Source organism: Marmota monax, unplaced genomic scaffold, assembly GCF_021218885.2.
Source record: "Marmota monax isolate L192 unplaced genomic scaffold, Marmota_monax_Labrador192_F-V1.1 WCK01_AAM20220418_F8-fsc00005, whole genome shotgun sequence".
Taxonomy (NCBI): domain Eukaryota; kingdom Metazoa; phylum Chordata; class Mammalia; order Rodentia; family Sciuridae; genus Marmota; species Marmota monax.
This window is the reverse complement of record NW_026692254.1, coordinates 32,946,261-32,972,857: the sequence shown is the minus strand read 5'-3', so window position 1 is coordinate 32,972,857 and position 26,597 is coordinate 32,946,261.

Here is a 26,597-nt window from a genome sequence, read left to right as displayed (position 1 = left end):
CAAAAAACGGAAAAGGACCAGGTGTTTACCCACCACATTGTGGAGAAAGGCATCGGGCTCCATTGCCAAAAATGGACAGGGGGGCCCAATGCTCCAGGGCCCATGACCACAAATATACGGGGAACTGGAGAAACCCAGAAACACCATGGAGGAACCCAGCAACACCATCAGGGTATAGTTGAAAGAGCTCATCAAACTATTAAAATGTACTTATTAAAGCAAAAAGAGGGAATTGGAAAGGGGTATATATCCCCCAAAGATAAACTTAAAATAACCCTTTTTACTCTAAACTTTTTAAATTTGGATTCATCAGGGCTTAGTGCTGCGGAAAGGCATATGTATCAAAAAAAATGTACATAAGCCTAAGGTACTTTGGAAGGATATTCTAACAGGACAATGGAAAGGTCCTGACCCATTGATTGTCTGGAGTCAGGTTCTGTTTGTGTGTTTCCACAGGGAGAACAGCAGCCAATTTGGATTCCAGAGAGACTAACCAAAGCGATTTCTACAGACCAAAAAGAAGATGATTTGACTCAAATCCATAATAGCTGATATCCAGAGCTCCAGCTTGGCTATTCTTACATCTGCAATAGTGATTAACCAGGATGATTTTTTCAATATCTATTTTATTATTGCCCTTTCCCACATCATAAAGTTCTATTTTATTTTTTGAGCTCACACAGACCTAGGTTAATGTTTTTCTGATCAGTTTTATTTTTTGACTGGAGTTTTTAAACATTTCAATGGAGATTTCATCTGTGTAAAGCTACAAGGCCTTTACTATTGTCTTATGTGTTGTATGTTATGTGTGCACACTTGTGTTTTGTGTTGTATGTCTGTATGTGCCTATGTCCATATATCATATATGATGAGCGCTCATGAAAAAATGGATCCAAATTTTTTATTCATGTGATTTAAATGGTTTAATTTAAATTGGGTAAACAGCTGTTGAGGATTGTTTTAATATGCGAACAAAAAAGGAGGTTAACAGATCTTTTTGTTTACTTTCACCTTTCCTTTTCATTATATTTAATAATTCTGTTCAGGATAATGTAAATTGTTCAGAAAATTATTTTCTTAGTACCTGTTGGAATGTTACATAATTTTATTTTTAGCCATCATTGCCAGAATTCCTATCTTCATCCCAGTGCGGGTGAAGACAAAGATAAAACCAAACTACAGCTTCTTCAATAGTTATCACTACAAACTGTATAAACTGATGCATCAATGAATAATAACTCAACAAGTAATGCTCAATCAAGGAGTCGATTTACTTTGGGAGGAAATGGACATATATGGATTCCTCTGCTTTAAACTGCTTGCAGAACTTGCCTGGACTATGTATCACTTGTATGCATTGTGAATTATCTGTTGATGCAACGAATTGTGGTAGTGCTGGCGTATCTTTGCAGATGGTGTCACCAGTGGTACAATTTTTCCAAAGGAGCCGTCAATTGGCTTGGTGTCTAGGCATTTCTGTATCCTCCTCCCTTCTGCTAGTGATGGTCTAAAATTTGGGGGCAAAGAACCTCAGCCCCCCCACTGGCACCAAGGCCAAATTTGGGGGCCAACAGAGGTGAGGCAAAAAACCTCACCCCCCACTGGTGCAAAGGCCAAATTTGGAGGCCAACAGAGGGGAGGCAAAGCTCTCACGGGGATTCCCGGAGAGTTCCCATTGGTTGGGGAAATGCCGGAGGAGGGATTTGCGGTTGGTGTGTGGTTCCTGGAGGAGCCGCATGGCGTTTGGGAAAGTTCCCGGGAGCGTGTGTGGAGTGTGCTGGTGGAGTTCAGAAATAAAGTTTGTTCCTGCTTCAGTGGCTCCTGATTTGTGCCCAGCAGACTGCGGCACCATCCTACCCAGGGTTGAGGGTACTCACACCTCTAAGAGGAAACCACTCAAACTAGGGTGTTGGGGGAACTCATATAACATCACACCCAGGATCGAGGGGACAACCATCAAGGTGTGAGACCCTTCGAACCGGGGTGTCGGGGGGAGCTCATATACCATCAACCCAGGGTCAAGACTACTCCCTCACTAGGGGAGAGACCCCTCAAACCGGGGTGTTGGGGGGAGCTTGTATACCATCCCACGCCAGTGGAGGGGAGTCCCCCTGTAGTGGGGGTCACCTTGAACCGGTGTATCAGGCGAACTCCCTAACATAAACAGGGTCAGGGGCACTCCCCCCATATGAGGGAGACCCCTTTAACCGGGGTGTTTGGGGGACACCCACCACACCCAGGTCCTGGGTGCTCCCCCCCTTTAGAGCAGAGACCCCTCTAACCAAGGTGTTGGGGAGACACCCACCGCACCCAGGGTCGAGGACGCTCCCCCTTGTAGGGCGGTGACCCCTCAAATTGGGGTGTGGAGGAATCCCCCACTGAAACCAGGGTTGGGGGCACACCCCCCTCTATGGCAAAGACCACTCGAACCCGGGTGTGGGGGGACCCCCACCAAACCAAGGTTTGAGGGCACTGCCCCATGTATGGTGGAGACCCCTCAAACAGGGGGGTTGGGGGACCTCCACTGCACTCAGGGTAGGGATGCTACCCCTGTAAGTCAAAGATCCCTCGAAACGGAGTGTTGGCAGGACCCCTCACCGCACCACAGTTGGGGCGCTCGCCCAGCTAGGGGCAAGACCCCTCGAACCAGGGTGTCAGGGGGAGCTCCCACTGCATCCAGGGTTGTGGGGACTCCCCACTCTAGGGCAAAGACCCCTTGAACCGAGGTGTTGGGGGGAACTCCAACAGCACCAGGGTTGAGGGGACCCCCCTTTAGGGTGGAGGCCCCTCCAACTGGGGTGTTGGGAGGAGCTCCCACTACACCCAGGCTCGAGGGGACCCCCCTCTAGTGGGGAGACTCCTCGAACTGGGGTGTCTCAGGGACCTCCCACTGCACCCATGGTCAAGGAGACTCCCTTCTCTAGGGGGGAGATGCGTCCAACCGGAAGGTCAGGGTGACCCTCTTCCACTGTACCCAGGGTATAGGGGATTCCCTGCTCTCGGGGCAGACACGTCAAACCAGGGTGCGGGGGAGCTCCCTCCGCACCCAGGTCAAGCGGATCCCCCCTCTACAGGGTAGACCCCTCGAACTGTGGTATTGGGGGCAATTTGTTTACATTCGCACCCAGAGTCGGGGGTACCCCCCCTCTAAGGAGGAGACCCCTCGAAGAGTAGTGTCAGTGTAAGTTTGTATACCATCGCATCCCGGGTCCAGGGGACCCCCCTCAAGGGGGGAGACCCCTCAAACCGGGTTGTTAGAACGATCTCATATACCATTGCACTCAGGGTTGAGGGGACCCCACCTCTAGAGGGGAGACTCCTTAAACCGAAGTGTCAGGAGAATCTCATATACCATCACACTCAGGGTCTAGGGGACCCCCTCTAGGGGGGAGACCCTTCAAAAAGGGGTCTCAGGGGCGCTCATATACCATCGCCCCCAGGGTCGAGAAGACCCCCCTCTAGGGGAGAGACCCATTGAACTGGGGTGTTGACTGGAGCTCGTATACAATCTCACCCAGGCTCATGGTGACCCACCCTAGGTGGGAGACCCCTTGAACTGGGGTGTCAGGGGGAACTCATATACCATCGCACCCAGGTTCGAGGGGACCCCTCCTAGGCTGGAGCCCCCTCAAACTGGGGTGTTGGGGGCATTTCATATAAAATCACACACAAGTTCAAGGGGACTCCCTCCTGTAGGGGGGAGACCCCTTAATCCGGGTGTCAGTGGGACCCCCACCACACCCAGGATCAAGGGATTTCATCCCTCTAGTGGGGAGATGCCTTGAAATGGGGTGTTGGGGGGATTATCCCCACTGCACCCAGGGTCGGGGGGACTACCCTATCTATTGAGGAGATGCTCGAACTGGGATGTTGGGGTCCACACCACCGCATCCAGGGTCGGGGGAATCCCCCCTCTAAGGAAGAGTCCCTTCTAACCCATGGTATCTGGGAGACCCCCTCCACCTAACCCAGAGTCACAGGGACTCCCTCCTCTAGGGGGGAGACCCCTCAAACCACGGTTTGGTGGGAACACCCCACCACGCCCAGGTTCAGGGGGATTTCCCCTTTAGGCGGGAGACCTCCCACACCAGGGTGTCTAGGGGAGCTCTTATACCATCGAAGACAGTGTAGATGTGACTCCCCTCTTTAGGGGGGAGCCCCTTCAAACTGGGGTGTTGGGAGGAACTCCCTTCTCACCCAGGATCAATGGGACTTCTTCCTCTAGGGAGGAGCCCCTTTGAACCTGGGTGTCAAGGAACCTCTCAACACCCCCAGGGTCAAAGGGCCTCCCCCCTCTAGTGGGAAACCCTTTGAACTGGGGTTTGGGGGTAGCTCATACACCATCGCACCCCCTCAAACCAGGGTGTCCGGGAGAGCTCCCAATGCACCCCGGGTAGAGAGACCCCCAGGATAGGGGAGAGACTCCTCAAACTGGAGTGTTGGGGGGAGTTTCACGCCACCCAGTTCGGGGGGACCTCCTCTCTAGGGCAGAGACACTGTGAACCTAGGTGTAGGGAGGGGCTCATACCCCACCCAGGGTCACAGTAAACCCCACTCTAGGGCAGAGATCCCTCTAACCTGGGTGTCAGAAGGAGCTACCACCACATCCAGGGTTGAGGGGACCCACCCTCTAGGGCATAAACCCCTCAAACTGGAGTGTTGCAGGGAGTTCCCACTGCACCCAGGGTCAAAGGGATCACCCTACTAGGGCTGAGACCCTGCTAACTGGAGTGTTGGAAGGAGCTCCCACCTCACCCAGTGTCAAGGGGACTCCCCCATGTAGGGCAGAGACCCCTGCGAGCCAGGATATTGGAGGGAGCTCCCACTGCACCCATTGTTGAGAGGACCCCCCTTCTATGGCAAAGACCCCTCGAACCAGGGTGTTGGGGGGAGCTCCCATAGCACCCAGGGTCAAGAAGACCTCCCCTTCTTGGGCGGAGAACCCTCAAACCGAGTGTCAGGGGGAACTGCCACTGCATCCAGGCTCGAAGAGACACTCTTCTAGTGTGGAGACCCCTCAAACTGGGGTGTCAGTGGGAGCTCCCAGTGCACCCAGGGTCGAGGGAACCTTCCACTCTAGGGCAGAGACCCCTTGAAATGGGTGTCGGGGGTGGTCCCTCCACACTCAGGGTCTAGGGAACCCCCTTCTAGGGCAGAGACCCCTGGAACCATGGTGTCAGGGGAAGCTCCTATAACATTGCACCCAGGTTTGAGGGGACTCATTCCTCTAGGGGGAAACACCTTGAACCAGGTTATCGGGGGAACCTCCCACCGCACTCAGGTTCAAGGGGACTCCTGCCTGTAGGGGGGATACCTCCCAAACCAGGTTGTCCTGGGGACCTCCCACTGCATCCAGGATTGAGGGGACTCCCCCTTTTAGGAGGGAGACCCTTTGAACCGGGTTCCCAGCTGGAACTCGTATACCATTGCACCCCCCTTGAACCAGGGTTTCGGGAAAAGCTTTCTCCGCATCCAGGGTCGAGGGAAACCCCCGTCTAGGGGAAAGACCCCTGAAACAGGGATGTGGGAGGGAGCTACCACTGCATCCAGTGTCGAGGGCACCCCTCCCTCTAGGGGGGGAGACCCCTCAAACTGGGATATCAGGGGGAACTCTTACCGCACCCAGGGTCGAGAGGACCCTGCCTCTAGGGCAGAGACTCCTCGAACTGGGTGTTGGGGGAATCTCTCACCTCACCCAGGTGAGGGGACGCACCCTCTAGGGGGGAGAACCCTCAAACCAGGGTGTCATGGGGAGCTCCCATCACACTCAAGGTTGAGGGGATCCCCCAATCTAGCTCTAGCGGGTAGAACCCTCTAACCCGGATGTCAGGGGAGCTCCCACAGCACCCAGGGTCGAGTGGACACCCTTTCTCGGGGGGAGACACCTCAAACCGGTGTGTCAGAGGGAGCTTATATACCTTTGCACCCAGGGTAAAGGGGACTCCCCCTCTAGGGGTGAGTTCCCTCGAACCAGGGTGTCAAGGGGACCTTCCACTGCACCCAGGGTTGAGGGCACTCCCCCGTGTAGGGGGAGACCCCTAGAACAATGGTGTCGGGGGAACTGCCACCACACACAGGGTCGAGGCACTCCCCCATGTAGGGGGGAGTCCTCTCCAACGGAGGTCTAGACGAGACCTCCCACTGCTCCCAGGGTCAATGGTGCTCCCCCACTATAGGGAGGAGACCACTTGAACTGGGCTGTCTGAAGGATCTCATCTACCATCGCACCCAGGTTTGAGGGAACAATCCCTGGGTGGGGGAACCCCTATAACTGGGGTATAGGGGGAGCTTGTATACCATTGCACACAGGGTCAAGGGGACTCTCCCCTCTAGGGGGTAAACCCCTCAAAACGGGGTGTTTGGAGGAACCCCTCTACCACACCCTGGGTCGATGGTCTCCCCCGTATAGGGGGGAGATGCCTCGAACAAGGTTGTTGGGGTGACCCCATACTCTGCACCCAGTGTCCATGGACTCCCTATTCTCTGGGTAAGACACCTCAAATTGGGGTTAGGGGGGAGCTCCTCCTGCACCCAGGGTCGAGGGGACCTCCACTCTATGGGGTAGAACCTTCAAACCGGGGTGTCAGTGTGAGATGGTATACCATCGCACCCAGGGTGGAGGGTCTGCCCCCTCTAGCGGGGAGACCCTTCAAACTTGGGTGTCAGGGGGAGCTTGTATACCATCGCATGCAGGGTCAAGGGGACCCCCCTCTAGTGGGGAGACCCCTTAAACTGGGGTGTCGGGAGGAGCTTATATACCATTGCACCCAGGGTCGAGGTGACCCCCCCAAGAAGGAGACTACTAAGAACGGGGTGTCAGGGGAGCTCGTATACCATCACACCCAGGGTAGAAGCGACCACCCCTCTAGGGTGGAGACCCCTCGAACTGGGGTGTCGGGGGAGCTCGTATACCATGAGACCCAGGGACGAGGGGACCCCATCCTAGGCTGGAGACCCCTTGTACAGGGGTGTCAGGGAATGCTCTTATACCAACTTACCCAGGGTCAAGGGAACCCCCCCTCTAGGGGGGAGTTCCCTCGAACTGGGGTGTCTGGGAGAGCTGGTATACCATCGCACCCAGTGTCAAGGGGGACACCTTAGTAGTGGGGAAACATCTCAAAGCTGAATGTCAGGGGGAGTTTCCACCACACCCAAGTTCAAGGGGAACACCCCTCTATTTGGGGAGACCCCTCAAACTGGAGAGTCAGGCGACACCCCTACTGCACCCAGGTTCGAGGGTCCTCCCCCCTCTAGGGAAACTCCCCTCGAACCGGGGTGGCAGGGGGAGTTCCCAACACACTCAAAATCGAGGGGACCTTTCCCAATCAGGTGGAGAACCCACGAACCAGGGCGCCGGGTGGAGCTCCCTCAGCACCTAGGGTCGAGGGGACCCTACCTCTAGGGCGGAGACCCCTATAACCGAGGTGACCGGGGGAGCTCCCACTTCACCCAGTGTCGAGAGGACCCCCCCCACTAAGGTGAAGACCTCTTAAACAGGGTTGTCAGGGGTAGCTTCCACCGCACCCAGGGTCGAGAGGACTCCCACCTCTAGGGCGGAGAGCCCTTGAACCAGGGTTTTGCGGGAGCTCCCACTGTACCCATAGTTGAGGAGACCCCTCCTCTATGGCAATGACCCCTCAAACTGGGTGTCTGGGGGAGCTCCCCCTGCACCACTGTTTGAGGGGACTGCCCCATCTTGGGTGAAGACCCCTCAAACCAAAGTATAAAGGGGAGCTCCCATTGCACCCAGAGTCAAGGGGACCCCCCCTTCAGTGGAGACCCCTCGACAAGGAGTTGAGGAAGAAGCACCCACTGCACCCAGGGTCAAGAGGATCCACCCCTCTAGGACAAAGACCCCTCGAACCAGGTCTCAGGGGGAGCTCCTATTGCGCCTAGGTTCAAGGGGACCCCAACTCTAGGGAGGAGACCCCTCGAACTGGGGTGTCGTGGGGTGCTCCAATCGCACCCAGGGTCAAGGGTACCTTCCACTCTAAGGCAGAGACCCCTCGAACCATGGTGTCAGGGGGGGGTCCCACCGCACCCAGCGTCGAAGAGACCCCCCCCTTCATGGGCGGAGACTGCTTGAACGGGAGTGTCAGGGGGAGCTCCCACCACACCCAGGGTCCAGGGGACACCCCCTCTAGGGCTGAGACCCATCGAACTAGGGTATCGGGGGATCTCCCACCACACCCAGGTTCTAGGGGACTCCTGCCTGTAGGGGAGAGACCTCCTGAACTGGTGTGTCCTGGGGAGCTCCCACCACACCCAGGGTCGAGGAGACTCCCCCCTCTAGTGGGGAGACCCTTCGAACCAGAGTGTCGGGGGGAGCTCATATACCATCGTACCCAGTGTTGAGGGGATTCACCCCTCTAGGGAAAACCCCTAGAACGGCGGTATTGAGGAGACCTTCCACTGCAACCAGGTTCTAGGGGACACCTCCTCTAAGGGAGGAGACCCCTCAAATTGGGGTGTTGTGGGGAGCTTATATACCACCGCACCCCCCATGAACCAGGGTGTTAGGGGAAGCTTTCACCGCACCCAGCATTGAGGGCCCCCATCTATGTGGGAGAGACTTCTAACTGGGGTGTCAGGGGAGCTGCCACCACACCCAGTGTCGAGGGGACCGCCCCTCAAGGGGGAGACACCTTGAATCTTGGGTGGGGGGAGCTCCAACTGTACCCAGGGTTGAGGGGACCCCCATTCTAGTGTGGAGACCCTGCGAACCAGGGTGTCGGGGAAAGTTTCCACTGCACCCAATGTCAAGGGGTGCCCCCCTCTAGGGGGACACCCTTCGAATAGTGTGGTTGGGGGAGCTCCAACTGCACCCAGTGTTGAGGGAACCCCCACTCTAGGGCAGAGACCCTGTGAACGGGGTGTTGGGGGGAGATCCCACTGCACTCAGGGTCGAGGGTATCCCCCCTCTAGGGCAGAGACCCTTCAAAACAGGGTGTCAGGGAGAATGCCCACATCACCTAGGGTCAAGGGGACTCTAGCTTTAAGGTGGAGACCCCTCAAACCGGGGTGTCGGTGGGAACACCCAAGGCACACAGGGTCAAGGGGACACCCCCTCTAAGGTGGAGACCCCTCCAACTGGGGTGTCAGGTGGAGCTCCCACCTCACCAAGGTCGAGAAGACCCGCGCTCTAGGGCGGAGAACCCTTGAACCATTGTGTCGGGGAGAGCTACCACCGCACCCAGAGATGTGGGGACCCCAGTCTAGGGTGGAGACCCCTAGAACCAGGGTGTTTGGGGAAGCTCACACCACACCCAGGGTTGATGGGATCCCCCCATTTAGGGCAGAGACCCCCTTGAAACGGATGTCATTGGGAGCTTTCATTGCACCCATGTTCGAGGGGACCTCCCACTCTGAGGCAGAGACACTTAAAACCGGGTTGTGGGGGGGGGGAACTCCCACTGCACTAAGTGTCGGGGGACTCCCCCACTAGGGAGGAGACCTTTCCAACTGGGGTGTCCGGGGGAGCTCCCACCACACCCAGGGTCGAGGGGACCCCCCTTAAAGGGCTGAGACCCCTCTAACCAGGGTTTCTGGGGGGGGGGGACTCCCACCACACCCAGGGTCGAGGGGAATTCCGTCTGTAGGGGGGAGACCTCCAGAACTGGGGTGTCCTCGGGAGTTCCCACAGCCCCCAGGGTCAAGGGGACTCCACCCTCGAGGGGGAAGATCCTTCCAACCAGGGTATCGGGGAGAGCTCGTATACCATCACACCCAGGGTTGAGGAGACTCACCATTCTAGGGGAAAACCCCTCGAATTGGGGTGATGGCGGGACCTCCATCCGCACCCAAGTTCGAGGAGACTCCTCCATCTCTGAGGGAGACCCCTGGAATGGGGGTGTGGGGAGAGATCCCACTGCACTCAGCATCAAGGGTAACCCCCACTCTAGGGCAGAGACCCCCTCAAACTGGGTGTTGGTGGGAGCTACCACCACACCCAGGGTGGAGGGGACCCCAGCTCTAGTGCAGAGAACCCTCGAACTCGGTGTTAGGGAGAGTTCCCACCACACCCAGGGTTGAGGGGATGAACCCACTAGGAGGGAGATCCCTTGAACTGGGTATCATGGGGAGCTCCGCACCCATCGTCGAGGGAACACTCCCCTCTAAGGAAGAGAACCCTGTAACCGAGGTGTTGGGAGGAGCTCCCATCGTACCCAGGGTAATTGGCCTCCACTTTAGAGAGGAGAACTCTCAAGCTGGGGTGATGGGGGGAGCTCCCAACACACCTAAGGTCATGGAGAACCCCCCTTCCAGGGGGAAGAACACTCACACAGAGGTGTAGGGGGGAGCTCCCACCACACCCAGAGTCGAAGGGACACCTCCTGTAGGGAGGAGATCCCTCAACCTGGGGTATCAGGGGGAGCTCCCATCGCACACAGGGTCAATTGGACAATCCCTCTCGAGGGGAGAACCCTTGGACTAGGGTGTCAGTGGGAGCTCTCACCACATAGGGTCGAGGGAAGCCCTCCCGTAGCAGTAGAACCCTCGAACCTGGGTGTCAGGGGGAGCTCCCACTGCACCCAGGTTTGAAAGGACTCCCTTCTCTAGGTGGGACAACCCTCAAATCTGGGTTTTGGGGGAGCTCTATACCATCGCGCCCCCCTGGAACCAGGGTGTCGGGAGAAGCTATCACCGCACCCAGGTTCAAGAGGACCCCCAATCTACAGGGGAGACCCTCGAACCAAGGTGTCGGGGGAGCTCCCATGACAACCAGGGTCGAGGGGACCACCCCCTCTATGGGGTGAACTCTTGAACCGGGGTGTTGGAGGAAACTTTCACTGCATCCAGTGACGAGGGGACACCCCACACAAGGGGGAAAAATCCTTGAACCGGGGTGTCGTGGGAAGCACGCTTGGCACCCAAGGTTGAGGTGACCACCCCTCTGGTGGAGACCCCTTGAACTGGGGTGTCAAGGGGGCCCCCACCACTGCACAAGGGTCAGGGACTCCCCCTTTATGGAAGAGACTCCTCTAACTGAGGTGTCAGGGGAACCCCAAACGTACCCAGATTTAAGGGGACTCCCTCCCATAGGGGCAAGACCTCTTGAACCGGCGTGTTGAGGGGACCCCCCACTGCACCCAGAGTCGAGGAGACTGCCTTTTTTAGGGGGAAACCCCTCAAACTGGGGTGTCAGGGGGACCCCCTTTGCACCCAGGGTCAATGGGAATCTACCCCCATAGGAAAAAGACCCCTCGAACTGGGCTGTCAGTGGAACCCAACACCACATCCAAGTCGAGGTGTCTTCCCCACCACAAACTGGGGTGTTGGGGGGAACCTCCAACCAAACCCATGGTTGAGGGGGCTCCCCCCTCTAAGGGGGAGAGTCCCCTAAAACTGGGGTATTGGGGGACCCCCATCTGCAACCAGGGTCAGAGGAATTTCCACTCTAGGTGGGATATCCCTCTAACCGGAATGTCAGGGGGAGCTCCCACTGAACCCAGAGTTGAGGGGACCCCCTCTCTGAAGTTGGAGACCCCTCACACCGGGGTGTCGGGGTAGCTCCCACTGTACCCAAGTTCAAGGAGAACCCCCCCTCTATGGGGGGAGAACCCTCTAACCAGAGTTGAGTGGACCAACCCCTCCGCATCAAGGGGCCAGGGGTCTCCATTCACTAGGGGGGAAACCCCTTGAACCGGGGTGTTGGGGAGACCCCCCCACTGCACCCAGGGTCAAGGGGACTCCCCCCTCTAGGAAAGATACCCCACCAATGTAGTGTAGCTGGACCCCCCCCCCACCGCACTCCTCCCTCTAGGGGGGAGATGCCTCGAAATGGTTGTCAGGATGAGCCCCCTCCACAATACTCAGGGTCCAGGGGACTACCCCCTCTCGGCTGACACCTCAAACCGGGTGCGGGGGGAGCTCCAGCACACCCAGGTCCAGGGGACCACCCCTCTACGGGGAAGACCACTCAAAGTAGGATGTTGGGGGGAGTTCGTGTACATTAGCACCAAGAGTTGAGGGGAACCCCCTCTAGGGGGAGACCCTCAAACAGGAGTGTCAGTGTGAGCACGTATACCATCACATCCAGGGTCGAGGGGACCCCCCTCTAGTGGGGAGACTACTCGAAAAGGGGTATCAGGGGAGCTTGTATACCATCGCCACCAGGGTCACAGGAACCAACCCTCTACGGGGGAGAGCCCTTGTACCGGGGTGTCAGGGGGAGATCCCTCTGCACCCAGAGTCGTGGGACCCCTTCTCTAGGGCAGAGACCCCTCGAACCAGGTGCCAGGGGGAGTTCCACTGCACCCAGGGTTGAGGGGACACAGCCTATAGGAGGGAGATCCCTCTAATGAATGTCTGGGGAGCTCCCATTGCACCCATAGTCGAGAGAATACTCCCCACTAAGGAAGAGAACCTTCTAATTGAGGTGTCGTGGGGAGCTCCCACCGCACCCAGGGTAATTGGCTGCCCCTCTAGAGAGGAGAACCCTCAAACCACCACACACAGGGTCGAGGGGACACCCCTCTCTAAGGGGAAGAACCCTCAAACCAGATGTTGGGGGAGTTCCCACTGCACCCAGAGTCAAAGGGACACCTCCTCTTGGGGAGAGACCCCTCAACCAGGGTTGTCAGGGGGAGCTCCCACTGCACCCAGGGTCGAGTGGATGCCCCCTCTAGAGGGGAGAACCCTCAAACCGGGGTGTGGGGGGAGCTCTTACCACACATAGGGTCGAAGGAACCCCCCGAGTGGGTAGAACCTGGAACTGGGATGTTGGGGGAGGTCCCACCATGCCCAGGGTTGAGGGAAACCCCACCGTAGTGGATAGAACCCTTGAACCAGGGTGTCAGGGGAAGCTCCCACTGCACCCAGGGTCGAGAAGACTCCCTACTCTAGGTGAGACAACTATCGAATTGGGGTGTCGGGGGAGGTCTATACTATTGCAGCCCCTGGAACCAGGGTGTCAGGGGAAGCTATCACCCACCCAGGGTGTAGAGGACCCACCCTCTAGGGCGGAGACAACTCCAACAGGGGTGTCAAGAGGAGTTCCCACCGCAACCAGTGTCAAGGGGACCCCCCTATAGGGGGGAGACCCTCAAACCAAGGTGTCGAGGGTAGCTCCCACTGTACCCAGGGTCAAGGGGATACCCACTTTAGGGCAAATACCCCTCAAATTGGGGAGTGGGGGGAGCTCCCGCAGCACCCGGGGTCAGGGGGCTGCCACCTCTAGGGGGGAGACCCCTCAAAATGGGGTATTGTGGGAATCCCCACACCGCACCCAGGTCAAGGGGACTCCCCTCACTAGGAAGGAAACCCTACCAACCGGGGTGTAGGTCGACCTCCCACTGCACTGAGTATCGAGGAGACTCCCCCTTCTAGGGGGGAGATGCCTCGGACTGGGTTGTTGGGGTGACCCCCCACCACCATACACAGGGTCCATGGACTACCCCCTCTCAGGGAAGACACCTCAAACCAGGGTGTGGGGGGAGCTCCAGCGCACCCAGGGTGAGGGGATCCCCCCTCTACAGGGACCACTTGAACCAGGATGTCGGGGGGAGTTCATATACATTCACATCCAGAGTCGAGGGGAACCCCCTCTAGGGGGAAGACACCTTGAACAGGGGTGTCAGTGTGAGCTCATATACCATCACATCCAGGGTCTAAGGGATACCCCTCTAGTGGGGAGACCCATCCAGACGGGGTGTCGGGAGAGCTCCTATACCATGGCCCCCAGGGTCAAGGGGAACCCCCTCTAGGGGGGAGAACCCTCAAACTGGGGTGTCAGGGGAGATTGTATAAAATTGCAACCAGGTTCGAGAGCACTCCAACTAGGCGGGAGACCCCTCCAACTGGGGTTTTGGGAGCAGCTCCCTCCAAACCCAGAGTTGAGGGGACCACTTCTCTAGGGTGGAGATCCTTTGAGCCTGGATGTTGAGGGAAGCTCCCACCGCAACAAAGGTCGACAGGACCCCCGATCTGGTGCAGAGACCCCTCGAACCAGGATGTGTATGGAGCTCCCACCATACCCATAGTTAGGGGACCCCACCTCTATGGCAAAAAACCTTCAATCCATGGTGTCAGGGGGAGCTCCCGCAGCACCGGGCCGAGGGGACCACCCCTCTAGGACTGAGACCCCTCGAAACTGGGTGTCCTAGGGAGCTTTCACTGCACCCAGGGTTGAGGGGACTCCCATCTGTATGGGGAAGACCTCCTGAACTAGAGTGTCCTGGGGAGTTCCCACTGCACCCAGAGTCAGGGGGACTCCTCCCTCTAGAGGGGGAGACCCTTTGAACTGGGGTGTCATGGGGAGCTCATATACCATAGCACCCAGCATAGAGGGGACTCACTCCTCCAGGGGGAAATCCCTCGTACCGAGGTGTTGGGGGACCTCCCACCATAACCAGGTTTGAGGAGACTCCCCCATCTACGGGGGAGACCCCTGGAATGGGGTGTTGGGGGGAGATCCCACTGCACCCAGCATCAATGGGACCCCACCTCCAGGGCAGAGATCCTTCAAACTGGGTGTCGGGGGAGCCCCCTAATAGGGCAGAGACCCCTCTAACGGGGTGGCAGGGGTAGCTCACACTGCACCCATGGTCAAGGGGACCCCACAATCTAGGGCAGAGACCCTGCGATCTGGGGTGTCGGGGGGAGCTCCCACTGCACCCAGCATCGAGTGGACCCCCCTTTACGGCAGAGACCCCAAGAACTGGGGTATTGGGGGGAGCTCCCAACACACCCAGGGGTGAGGGGACCCCACCTCTATGACAAAGACCCCTCGAACCAGGGTGTCAAGGGGAGCTCCCACCACACCCAGGGTTGAGGGGACACCCGCCTGTAGGGTGGAGACCTTCCGAACTGGGTGTCCTTGGAGTTCCCCTTTAACACAGGGTAGAGTTGACTCCCCCTTTTAGGGGGGACACCCTTCAAACCAGGGTGTTGGGGGTAACTCATATACCATCACAACCCCTCGAACCGGGGTGTCGGGGGAAGCTTTCACCACATCCAGGGTCAAGGGGAATCCCCCTCTGGGGGGAGACCGTTGAAACAGGTGTGTCGGGGAGAACTCCCACCGCATCCAGTGTTGAGGGAACGCCTCCATCTAGGGGGGAGACCCCTCAAACCAGGATGTTGGGGGAGTTCCTACCACACCCAGGGTTGAGGAGACCTCCTCTCCAGGGTGGAGAACCCTCGAACTGGGTGTGGGGGGGAACTCCCACGGCACCCAAGTGAGGGGACGCACCCTCAAGGAGGGATAACTTTTGAACTGGGGTGTCCAGGGGATCTCCCTCCGCACCCAGGTTTGAGGGGACCCCCCACTCTAGCAGGTAGAAGCCTCTTACCGGGGTGTCGGGGATAGCTCCCACCACACCCAGGGTCTACTCGACCCTGGGGAGACCCCTCCAACCGGGGTGTGGGAGGGAGCTCATGTACCATCGCACCAAGGATACAGGGGACTCCGCCCTAGAGTGGAAATCACCCAAACCGGGGTGTCGAGGGGACCTTCCACTGTACCCAGGGTGTAGGGCACTCCCCTTTGTAGGGGGATGTTAGGGTCTGTAAACAAGTCAGGATGGCGCCTGGCATTTTGCCAGAGGGAGTGGTTTGTGAAGTAACGCCAGTGAGCCATTAAGTGTGGAGATTCCTTATTGGTTGACTGCTGTATCTAGTTTATGTTAATTAAGATAAGCTGTGTGGAATGTATATATACCGCTCCTGTCCTACAATAAATGGCTCCCACTCCTGCTGTATCAATGTACACAAGTTGCTCCTCACCCCCCGGTTATTTTGCTGCAGCCGTACTGCAGTAGGGGGAGACCCGTCCAAGCAGGGTATCAAGGGAACCGCCACCGCACACAGGGTCGAGACACTCCCCCATATAGGGGGGAGACCCTTTGAATGGGGGTGTTGGGAGGACCTCCCACTGCTCCCAGGGTCAATGGCGCTCCCTCCTGTAGGGGGAAGACGACTTGAATGGGCTGTCAGAAGAATCTCATGTACCATCACACCCAGGTTCCAGGAGACAACCGCTAGAGGGAAACCACTATAACTGGGCTGTCAGGGGAGCTCGTATACCTTCGCACACAAGGTCAGGGGGAGCCCCATTGAATCAAGGTGTTGGGGAGCTCATATACCATTGCACCCAGGATAGAGGGGACCCCCCATCTACATGGGGCACCCCTCAAACCAGGGTGTCGAGGGGAGATCGCATAACATCACACCCAGTGTTGAGGGGACTCCCCTTTCTAGGTGGGAGACCCCTCCAAACAGGGTATAGTGGGGACACCCCCACCACACCCAGGGTCGAGGGAACTCACCCCCTTAGGGGGAAGATGCCTCGAACCAGGTTGTCGGGGTGACCCCCATACAGAGCACCCAGGGTCAAAGGGACTTCCCACTCTCAGGGGAAGACACCTCAAAACCAGGAGTGGGGGAGCTCTCACCGCACCCAGAGTTGAGGGGACCCCCTCTCTAGGGGGGAGACCCTTGAACGGGGGTGTCAGTGTGACCTCGTGTATCATCACACCGATGGTCAAGGGGAACCCCTCTCTATGGGGGGGACACCTCAAACCGTGGAGTTGGGGGGAGCTCGTATACCATCACACCCAGAGTCGAGGGGAACCCCCCCTCTAGGGGGGGAGACCATTCGAAACATTGTGTCAGGGGAGCTCCACCATCGCACTCAGGGTCGAGTTGACCATCCCTCTAGTGTGGAGGACCCACAAACTGGGGTGTTGGGTTGAGGTTGTATACCATTGGACCCACGGACCAGGGGACCCCACTCTATGCGAGAGGTCCCTTGAACTGGGGTGTTGGGGAAAGCTTGTTGAGGGACCCCCCCTCTAGGCGGGAGACCCCTTGAACTGGGGTGTCAGGGGGAGCTTGTATATCATTGTACCCAGGGTCGAGGGAATCCCCCATCTAGGAGTGAAACCCCTCGAGGTGTCGGGGGGGAGCTCCTATACCATTGCAGGCAGGGTCAAGGGGACCCCACCTAAGCAAGAGACCCCTCGAAGTAGGGTGTCTGGGGGAGTTGCATAAAATTGCAACCAGGGTCAAGGGGACTCCACCCTGTAGCAGGGAGACCCCTTGAACTGGGGTGTCGGTGAGACGCCCCCACTGCACCCAGGATCGAGGGGACCCATCCTTCTATGGGGGAGATACCTTGAAACGGGGTGTTGGGGGATCCTCCTCACCGCATCCAGGGTCAGGGAGACTCCCCCATCTACTGGGGAGATCCCTCGAACCAGGATGTTGGGGGACCCAACACCGCACCCAGGGTCTGGGGTCTCCACTTTCTAGGGAAGAGTCCCCTCTAATCATGGTATCCAGGAGACACCCCTCCACCTAAGCAAGGATGGGGTGACTCCCCACTATAGGGGGGAGACCCCTTGAACCAGCGTTCCGGGGGAACACCCCACTGCCCTCAGGTTCAGGGTGAATTCCCATTTAGGTGGGAGACCCCTTGCACCGGGGTGTTGGAGGGAAATCCCACCACACCCAAGTTCGAGGGGAACCCCCTTCTATGGTTGGAGACCCCTCTAACCAGAGGTAAGTGGACCACACCCACCGCACGCAGGGTCAAGGGGCCTCCCTCCTCTAGGGGGGAGACCCCTAGAACTGGGGAGTGGGGGGGACCCCTCTATCGCACCCAACATTGAGGGGATGCCCCCCTCTAGGGAAGAGACCCCTCGAAACGGGGTGTCCGAGGGACCACCCCAACACACACAGGTCAGGGCACTCCCCCTGCTCTGGGGGTGACCCCTCAAACTGGGGTGTCTGGGGGACCCCCACACCACACCCAGGGTCAAGGTGACTCCCTCTCTAGGAAGGAGACCCCTTCAACCGTGGTGTCGTTGGACCCCCCTCACCGTACCCAGTGTTGAGGGCACTCCACCCTCTAGGATGGAGATGCCTCAAACCAGGTTGTTGGGGTGACCCCCCCAACATACCCAGGGTACTGGGGACTACCCGCTCTCGGGGGAGACACCTAGAACTAGGGTGCGGAGGGAGCTCCCAGCGCACCCAGATCTGGGAACCCCCTCTATGGTGGAGACCACTCGAACCAGACCAGGATGTCTGGGGGAGTTCGTATACATTTGCACCTAGAGTCGAGGGGACTCACCCTCTAGGGGGGAGTCCCCTGGAAAAGGTGTGTCAGTGTGAGCTCGTATACCAACGCACCCAGGGTTGAGAGGATCCCCCCTCTAGGGGGGAGATCCCTCGAAATGGCGTGTCGGGGGAGCTCCTATACCATGACCCCCAGGGTCGAGGGGACACCCTCTCTAGCGGGGAGACCCCTTGAACTGGGGTGTCAGTGTGAGCTTGTATACAATTGCACTCATGGTCAAGTGGACCTCGACTAGGCAGGAGACCCAGCGAATTGTGGTGTCAGGGAGCTCGTATACCATCGAACACAGTGTCAAGGGGACCCCCCCTCTAGGAAAGAGGCACCATAAACGGGGTGTTTGGGGGAGCTTCCAACACACCCAGGGGCCTGGTGAACCCCCCTCTAGGGCTTGGAACACTCAAACTAGGGTCAGGGGGAGCTCCCACTGCACCCATGGTCGAAGGGACCCCCCCTAGTGTGAACACCCCTCAAACCGGGTTGTTTTTGGAAGCTCCCACTGCACCCAGGGTTGAGGTTACCCCCCGGTAGGGGTGAGACCCCTGGAACTGGGGTGGCAGGGGGAGTTCCCATCACACACAGGATCTAGGGTACCTCCCCATAAAGTGTGGAGACCCCATGAAGCGGGGCATCAGGGGGAGCTCCCACTGCACCTAGGGTTGAGGGGAGCTCCCACCACACCCAGGGTAGAGGGGAAACCCCATCTAAGGTGGAGACCCCTTGAACCACGATGTCAGGGGGTACTTTCCCACCACACCCAGGGTTAGGGGGAATTTCCCCTCTAGGGGGGAGACTCCTCGAACTGGGGTTTGGGGGTAGCTCGTATACCATCGAACTCAGTGTAGACGTGACTCCCCACTGGAAGGGGAGACCATCCAAACCGGGGTGTCAGGGCGATCTGCCTCTGAATTCAGGGTGGAGAGGACTTCCCGCTTCTAGGTTGGAGACCACTCGAACTGGGGTGTTGGGCAAACCTACTACCGAAACCAGTGGGGAGTGCACTGAATCCCTCTTGGGGGGAGCCCCTTCTAAACCAGGGTGTCAGGGGAGCTTGTATACCATCGCACCCAGGGTTGAAGAGACTCACCCCTATAGTGGGAAACCCCTTGAACAGCGGAGTCAGTGTTACCTCCCACCACACCCAGGGTTGAGAGGACTCCCCTTCTAGGGGAGAGACCACTCAAACTGGGGTGTCAGGGAAAGCTCCTATACCATTGCAGCCCATTCAATCCAAGTTGATGGGGGGAGCTCCCATAGCACCCCGGGTTGAGGAGACCCACCGCTCTAGGGAGGTGACTCCTCAAACACGGTGTCAGGCATACCTCCCACCGAACCCAGGGTCCAGGGCATTCACCCTTCTATGGGGGAGCCCATCTAACCGGGATGTCTGGGGGAGCTTGTATACAATTGCATTCAGGGTTGAAAGGACTCACCCCTCTAGTGGGAACCCCCTTGAACCAGGGTGTCGGTGGAACCTCCCAACGCACACAGGGTTGAGAAGACTACCCCACTCTAGGGGGGAGACCCCTCGAACCAGAGTGGGGGGAGGAGCTCCTAAACCATCACAGCCCCTTTGATCTGAGGTGACTTGGGGAGCTCCCACAGCACCCCAAGTCGAGGGGACCCACTCCTCTATGGTGGAAAACCCTCAAACTCGGGTGTCTGGGGGAGATCCCACTGCACTAAGGGTCGAGGGGACCCCCTCCTCTAGGGGAGAGACGACTGGAACCCGGGTGTTGGGGTGAGCACCCACCACACTCAGGGTCGAGGGGACTCCCCTTCTAGGGGGAGCCTCTTTGAACCGGGGTTTTGGGGGATCTCTCACCACTCCCAGTGTGGAGGGGGAGTCCCATTGAACCAGGGAGTAGGGGGGGAGCTCATATATCATCACACCCAGGGTTGAGGGGATGCACCCCTCTAGTGGGAAACCCCTCAAACCGGGGTGTTGGGGGGAGCTCATACACCATTGCACCCACCTCAATCTGGGGTGCTGAGGGGAGCTCGTATACAATCATAGCCAGGGTAGAGGGAACCCCTATCTATGGGGGAGACCCCTCGACCCAGGGTGTCATGGGTAGCTCGATACAATCACACCCAGTGTCGATGGGACCCCCTAAGTGGGAGACCCCTCCAACTGGGGTGTCAGGGGGAGTTTGTATAAAATCCCACCCAGGGCCAAGGGAACTCCCCCGTGTAGGGGGGAGACCCCTTGAACTAGGTATTGGTGGTACCCCCGACCACCACCACACCAGGGATCGAGGGCACTCATCCCTCTAGGGAGGAGATGCCTAGAAATGGAGTGTTGGGGGTACCCTAACCACCACACCCAGAGCTGGGAGGACTCCCCCATTTACTGGGGAGATCCCTCAAACTGGGATGTCGGGTCCCCCCACCGGGCCCAGGGTCAGGGGGAATCCACTCTCTAGGGAAGAGTCCCTCTAACTGTGGTATTGGGAAGACCCCCCTCCACCTAACCTAGGGTTTGGGGGGAACCCCCATCACACTCAGGTTCAGGAGGAAATGTTGAGAGCCACAGCCGAAGGGGCCCCAGCAAACTTCCAGCTGCCAGCAAACTTCCAGCTGCCGGCTGATGATTGGCTCACAGTGGCCCCAGCAACATCTAGTTGATTGGCTCCTCGGCCGCAGCAACATCTAGCTGACTGGCTCCTCTGTGGTGATGCTCATTGGGCTGTTTCCCTGCCCTTTCAGACCACGGAGCTGCTCATTGGGGGACTTTTTTGGCTCCGCCCACGTGACCCAGCCAATCGGCCTCAAGAGCAGGAGGATTGTGGGAGAGGGAGAGAAGCTTGTGTGGGAGAGAGAGGCTTGTGGAAAGCCGGTGGTGGCAGTTGAGGCTCTGAGGGTTTTTCCTGAGAGGCTGTTCAGGGTAGTGCCCAGGACACATTGTCCATCAGATCCCTCATCAGACAAACCAGAGGGAGCGCAGGGTTGGACATCTGCACCTCCGCCAGAGCAGTACTAACTCCAGAGATGGGAGTTCAAATCATTCCCACAGGGGTGAAAGGACCTCTTCCCAAAGGAACAGTAGGCTTATTATTGGGATGCAGCTCTTCTACTCTAAAAGGACTTATGATAAGTCCTGGGGTAATTGATCCCGATTATGAAGGTGAAATAAAAATTATAGCCAGTTCTCCAAAGGGTATATCAGTAATTTCACCAGGAGATAGAATAGCACAGTTACTAGTAATACCCAGCCTACATGATAAATTTTCCAGTCGTACTGTAGAAAGAGGTTCCAAGGGATTAGGCTCCACAGGTGTAGATTGGGCTATGCTTTCTTTAAATTTAGATTCTCGCCCCATGCTAAAACTAAATATTCAAGGACATGAATTTAATGGACTACTGGATACAGGTGCAGACCTTAGCATCATCTCTCGTCAAGAATGGCCAAAACATTGGCCATTACAACAAGCCACTCAAACGCTTCGAGGCCTAGGAGTGGTGACTAATCCCCATAGAAGTGCAATGGTATTAGATTGGGAGGATCGTGAAGGATGTGAAGGAACTATACAGCCATATGTATTGGATCATCTTCCCGTAAATTTATGGGGACGAGATGTCCTAGATCAATTAGGTTTGACATTAACAAATAACATCAACCAAAATGCACCCACTATTATGACTAGACAAGGTTTTAGGAAAGGAAAAAGATTAGAAAAACAAGAACAAGGTATAGCAGCACCAATACAAATAGATCAAGGAACAGAAAGACATGGGATGGATTTTCAGAAAGGGCCACTGAGACAATAAAAATTACTTGGAAATCAGAAAGACCAGTATGGGTTCCTCAGTGGCCCCTGACTAAAGAAAAGATACAAGCAGCCCATGACCTGATCAAACAACAATTAGCGGAAGGACATATACAACCTTCTGGATCTCCCCATAATACTCCCATTTTTGTCATCAAAAAGAAATCTGGTAAATGGAGATTATTGCAAGATTTAAGAGCCATTAATAATGAGATGGTTATTATGGGACCTGCTCAATCAGGGATTCCTCAGTTGTCTGCTTTGCCAAAAACCTGATATGTTTTAGTTATAGATATTAAAGATTGTTTTTTTCAATTCCAATTCATCCTGAGGATAGTCCACGTTTTGCATTTACTATCCCTGCACTGAATCATGAAGGTCCTGATCAGAGATATGAATGGAAAGTACTCCCTCAAGGGATGGCTTACAGCCCAACTATGTGTCAAATTTATGTTAACAAAGTAATCCAGCCACTTAGAAATCAAAATCCTGAACTACAAATATTTCACTATATGGATGATGTATTATTAGCACACAAAGATAAAAACACATTGCTAGAATGTTATGCCACACTTACAAACTTATTAAAAAATTATAATCTAGAGATAGCAATAGATAAAGTACAATTAAATTTTCCAATTAATTATTTAGGAGTTCTATTATCCTCAACCATGGTCCATCCACCAAAAATTCAAATACGAGTAGATCAACTCAAATCACTTAATGACTTTCAAAAGTTATTAGGAGACATAAATTGGATAAGGCTTTATTTAGGTATACCAACAGGAGAGTTGGGACCTTTATTTGATATCCTAAAAGGTCCATCAGATCCAAATTCACCCCAAATGTTAACGCCTGAAGCAAGAAAGGCATTAAAAATCATTGAAACATATATGGAAAATATGCATTTGGATAGAATTGATATAAGTTTGCCTTTATTATTTATTGTACTACCAACAAAAAATATTCCTACAGGAGTATTTTGGCAAGAAGGCCCATTATTATGGATACATTTATCTTATTCTCCTAACACTCTTCTTACTAGGTATCCTGAGGCTGTAGGACAATTAATACTCAAAGGAATAAAAGCAGCAAAGGGAGTGTTTGGAATTTCTCCCAATAAAATTATTACTCCATATACTATGGATCAAATTGATGAGTTAGCTAATGAGTTAAATACTTGGGCAATAATCATGTGTAAATCTAATGTTTCATTTGATAATCACTTACCGTCTAATCCTTTGTTGTCTTTTTGGTCTAAACATCCTGTAGTTTTTCCGAAGATGACAAAAAAAACCCCTATCATAAATGCTCCAAATATATTCACTGATGGGTCAAATTATGGTACAGCAGCAGTAGTTACCCCTGATCAAACTTTTACATTTTTAGTACCCAAACAATCAGCTCAAAAGGTAGAGCTTAATGCAGTTTTACAAGATTTTGTGATGTTTAAAGATTCTGTATTTAATTTATTTTCTGATAGTCAGTATGTAGTTAATGCTATAGTATCTCTTGAAGATGCTGGTAGGATTTCCCCTTCTTCTACTGTTTTCTCTTTGCTTTCCACTATACAAAGTCTAATCTGGGACAGAAAAGATCCATTCTTTATAGGACATATCAGGGCACATACAGGATTGCCTGGAGCCCTTAGTTTTGGCAATGATTTAGCAGATAAAACTACACATGACATACATATTTTTTCTACACTAGAAGAAGCTATAAATTTTCATAAAAAGTTCCATGTCAATGCTAATACTTTACAAAAGCATTTTAAAATAACTAAGGAACAAGCTAGCCAAATAATAAAACAATGTCAAAATTGTGTGACCTTTTTACCACAAGTTAATCTTGGAGTCAATCCTAGAGGACTGATACCAAACCATATTTGGCAGATGGACGTCACACACTTGCCAGAATTTGGAAAATTAAAATATTTGCATGTTACAGTTGATACTTCTTCCAGATTTTTGATAGGCTCCCTTCATGCCGGAGAAAAAACTAAAGATATTATAGCTCATTGCTTACAAAATTTTGCCACTGTGGGCGTTCCAAAACAGTTAAAAACAGATAATGGTCCTGATTATACTTCTACTTCTTTTAAACAATTTTGCTCATCATTTGGCATTACTCATATAACAGGAATCCCATACAATCCACAGGGACAAGGCATAGTTGAAAGAGCTCATCATACTATTAAAATGTACTTATTAAAGCAAAAAGAGGGAATTGGAAAGGGGTGTATATTCCCCAGAGATAAACCTAAAATAACCCTTTTTACTCTAAAATTTTTAAAATTTGGATTCATCAGGGCTTAGTGCTGCAGAAAGGCATATGTGTCCAAAAAATGTGCATAAGCCCAAGGTACTTTGGAAGGATATTCTAACAGGACAATAGAAAGGTCCTGACCCAGTAATTGTCTGGAGTCGGGGGTCTGTTTGTGTGTTTCCACAGGGAGAACAGCAGCCGATTTGGATTCCAGAGAGATTAACCAAGGTCCTGACCCAGTGATTGTCTGGAGTCGGGGGTCTGTTTATGTGTTTCCACAGGGAGAACAGCAGCCGATTTGGATTCCAGAAAGATTAACTAAAGCGATTTCTACAGACCAAAAAGAAGATGATTTGGCTCAAATCCATAACAACTGATATCCAAAACTCCAGTTTGGCTATTCTTACATCTGCAACAGAACCAGGATGCTTTTTTCAATATCTATTTTATTATTGCCCTTTGCCATATCATGAAGTTCTATTTTGTTTTTTGAGCTCATACAGACCTAGGTTAATGTTTTGCTGATCAGTGCTATTTTTTGACTATAGAGTTTTTAAACATTGCAATGGAGATTTCACCTGTAAAAAGTTATAAGGCCTTTACTATAATGTTATGTGTTGTATGTATTATATTATGTGTGCACACTTGTGTTTTGTGTTATATGTTTGAATGTATGTATGTCCATATATCATATATGATGAGCACTCATGATAAAATGGATCCAAATATTTTTTTTCACGTGATTTATATGGTTTAATTTAAATTGGGTAAACAACTGTTGAGGATTGTTTTAATATGTAAACAAAAAAGAAGGTTAACAGATCTGTTTGTTTATTTTCACCTTTCCTTTTCATTATATTTAATAATTCTCTTAAAGATAATGTAAATTGTTAAGAAAATTGTTTTCTTTTAGTGCCTTCTGTAATGTTACATAATTTTTTCTTTAGCAATTATTGCCAGAATTCCTATCTTCATCCCAGTGCTGGTGAAGTCAAAGATAAAACCAATCTACAGCTTCTACAATAGCCATCACTGAACTGCTTGCAGAACTTGCCTGGACACATTGTGAGCTCACCTGTATGCATTGTGAACTATCTGTTGGTGCAGTGACTTGTGGTAGTGTTGGAGTATTTTTGCTGATGATGTCATTGGTGGTACAATTTTTCCAAAAGGAGCCGTCAATTGGCTTGGTGTATCTTCCTCCCTTCTGCTTGTCATGATCGTCCAGCTAAAATTTGGGGGCCAACAGAGGTGAGGCAAAGAACCTCACCCCCCCACTGGTACAAAGACCTCTCCACAGGTGTGGCTGTATACTGGACCAGTAGTCAGTGACGGGTAAGATCCAATTGCAATGGTACCAACCTAAGGACCATATGTACTATTGGACAACCTAAGGCAGGCACGGTCCCTAAGCCACATGCTTGTTGTTTAAACAGAGAGGGGGAGATGTTGAGAGCCACAGCCGAAGGGGCCCCAGCAAACTTCCAGCTGCCAGCAAACTTCCAGCTGCCGGCTGATGATTGGCTCACAGCGGCCCCAGCAACATCTAGCTGATTGGCTCCTCTGCGGTGATGCTCATTGGGCTATCACCCAATGATAAAAAAAAAGTCCCCCAATGAGCAGCTCCGTGGTCTGAAAGGGCAGGGAAACAGCCCAATGAGCATCACCGCAGAGGAGCCAATCAGCTAGATGTTGCTGGGGCCGAGGAGCCAATCAGCTAGATGTTGCTGGGGCCGCTGTGAGCAATCATCAGCCGGCAGCTGGAAGTTTGCTGGCAGCTGGAAGTTTGCTGGGGCCCCTTCGGCTGTGGCTCTCAACAGGGAAATCCCCTTTAGACAGGAGACCCCCCACACCAGGGAGTTGGGGGGAGCTTCCACTGCGCCCAGGGTCGAGGAAAACCCCTCTCTATGGGGGGAGACCCCTCTAACCAGAGGTGAGGGGACCATCCCCACCGCACCCAGTGTCAAGGGGCCTCCCTCCTCTAGGTGGGAGACCCCTCGAACTGGGGAGTTGGGGGGACCCCTCCACTACACCCAGGGTCAAGGGAACTTTCCCCTCTAGGGAACAGACCCCCCTCGAACCGGGGTGTAGGGGGACCCCCCAACACACCCAGTGTCTCCGTCTATGGGGACACCCCTCAAACTGTGATGTCGGGGGGACTATCCCACCACACCCAGTGTTCAAGGGGACTCCCCCCTCTAGGAAGGAGACAGCTCCAACCATGGTGTTGTTTGAACCCCCTCACCACACCTAGTGTCGAGGGGACACCCCCCTCTAGTGGGGAGATGCCTTGAACCAGGTTGTCGTAGTGACCGCTCTCCACCATACCAGGGTCCAGGGGACTACCCCCTCTCAGGGGAGACACCTTGAACCAGGGTGTGGGGGGAGCTCCCAGAGCACACAGGTCGGAGGACCTCCCCCCTACATGGAAGAACACTCAAACCAGGATGTCTGGGGGAGTTTGTAAACATTCACACCCCGAG